Source organism: Ictidomys tridecemlineatus, chromosome Y, assembly GCF_052094955.1.
Source record: "Ictidomys tridecemlineatus isolate mIctTri1 chromosome Y, mIctTri1.hap1, whole genome shotgun sequence".
In the NCBI taxonomy this organism is placed as follows: Eukaryota; Metazoa; Chordata; class Mammalia; order Rodentia; family Sciuridae; genus Ictidomys; species Ictidomys tridecemlineatus.
Window position 1 is genome coordinate 64,511 of NC_135494.1, and position 2,223 is coordinate 66,733.

Below are 2,223 nucleotides of genomic sequence, written 5' to 3' on the forward strand. Positions count from 1 at the left end.
AGCTGGTGGGATTCTGTTAGATTTGTCTCTATCTCCCACCTAGGCAGGATCCTAGGGATGGGTAGCAGCTTGTATTTTCCTGTGTTTTGTACTTTTCCTTGTAGCACAGAGGACTAAAGGTGAGTTTTAGGGGCTGGGGATGTGGCTCAAGCTGGGGATGTGTGCTCTCCTGGCAAGCTCAGGGCGCTGGGTTCCATCCTCAGCACCACATAAAAATGAAATAAAGATATTGTGTCCACCAAAAACTAAAAAATAAATATTAAAAAAATTCTCTCTCTCTCTCTCTCTCTCTCTCTCTCTCTCTCTCTCTCTCTCTCTTTAAAAAAAGTGAGGTTTAACGGCAGACACCAGTGTTTCTCTCAGATTTTAGGGCAGTCTTCGTTTGGCACCCAGGCCAAGTTGCTTAAGGGTTAAAAGCACTGCTGGCTGTGAGCCTAGGTACAGACACCACAGGGAACAGCAGCTAAAGTCTTTTGTCCTCAGTGGCTGAGTTCCAGCCATTCTGATTCAGTAGGACAAGAATGTAGCAAAGAGGTTCAGTATAAATCTTCTGAGTGTTCACAAAAATAACATTCACTCCTCTACAGGTAAAGAATCATTGTATCAAGTCTCATCATAAAATCTTCCTTCCCCTTTTCTCACTCTCCAAGCACAGACTTCTAATATATAATCCCCCCCATCTTTACGTAATATTTCAAAATATAAAAATTTACAAAAACAATCCAAAAAAGTCCACAAAAGCACTTTCCCCATCGGAGAAGACTTAACAACATATCCCATTAATCATCTGAATAATTCTTTACATTTAGAGTCTCTAGAATTATAAAAATAATTTTTTTCTTTCTAACCACAAACTACTCCCAAATATTAAAAAGTTGAATGTCACAGATTTTTCTTCTACTTTACTTACTTTCTACAATTCAGCTCACAATACTCTGAAATCCTAAGCATGCTTAACTTCTGGAGAGAAATTTCAAGCCCACTAAATTTCTAAAATTCATCCTAGAGTTCCATATCGGCCACAAATTGTCACCTTTCTCATGACTAAAACACTCAGGGGCACTCCAGGTAAACTGGGCTGTGTTAAATAATCCACAAGAGACAGAAAAAATACCTTTTTCTTTGGGTCCTGTGGTGATGGCTCCTCTACCCTTAAGAGTCTGCAGAGAGAGAGAGAGAGAGAGAGAGAGAGTGAGAGAACTCACACACACACACACACACACACACACACACACACACACTTGTGCTGAACACTTTTATTGAGGCAAAGCCATTCAAATGAGGCAAGGGGTCAGGTTTCAGGGGGCTGAGTCTAGTTTCCTGATGTATGTGTCAGCAGGTTGACTGACATCTAGGAAGGCCACACCCAAAGGCAGAGCAAGAGCAGGGGACACACAAAGGGAGTTTCCATGGACCATTGTATCCCAAACGGGGCAAAGGGGTAAGATTACAGAGGAACAGGTGAGTGTAGCTCAACCTCAGGGGTGACACCTTCATCTGAAGACATGCCTCCATTTTCTGAGCTGGGACAATGCCCAAGTCACCATGAAATGATTGAAATGATCATTCAGAGCCTCTTGCTTCAGGACTGGAAGGTGTGGGTCATTCAGAGTGGCTCCCCACACTTCTACAAACTACTACACTGGTAAATGTTTGTGAAAAACTAGTAATGGGGCATTCAGCACCTGGAGTGATGATTTCTTCCAGGCCAGTGGCCAAGTGAAATAGAGAAACAGGAAAATAGGAAGTTTACCTACATTGATCTCTCTTGTAGACAGAGACTCTTTTGCTGATAGTCCTCAAATCAATTATGGTGAAGATTTCTGGGGAAACTTAGTTAAGATTTTCTGTGGAGGAGGGGGTGCCACTATAGAAGATCCCTTTAGTAGCACAGTCACACTAAGGTAACCTCTGACCAGGAATTGACCCCAGTGCCCACATCAACATGGGATTGACTTGTGGATGAAGCCCCCTAAATAGGATGGCCACGGTGACAGTTCTGGAGAGGACCAGCTAAGGTCAACAACTCCACTGCCCAACGTGAAGGAGGAGTTGACCACCTGATGGGCAGAGTACAGAGGTGGTCCCCAGTTCTCCTGGCAAACATCAACAGTAATGAAGTTTGGGGACAGCCTTGTCTCCTTTCATTCTCTGCCTGGAGATGCCCACTCTCCCCCTTGAGAGTGCTTTTGCTTAAGCCTCACTTTTAGTTTATTTTCACCT

General features: G+C 43.4%; 1 long non-coding RNA gene across 3 annotated transcripts in view; it reads left to right on the forward strand.

Moving 5' to 3' along the window:
* LOC120890926 (uncharacterized) overlaps positions 1-2,223 on the forward strand; it is a 106,507-nt gene that overhangs the window by 64,443 nt on the left and 39,841 nt on the right. The gene's annotated exons all lie outside the window — the stretch shown is intronic.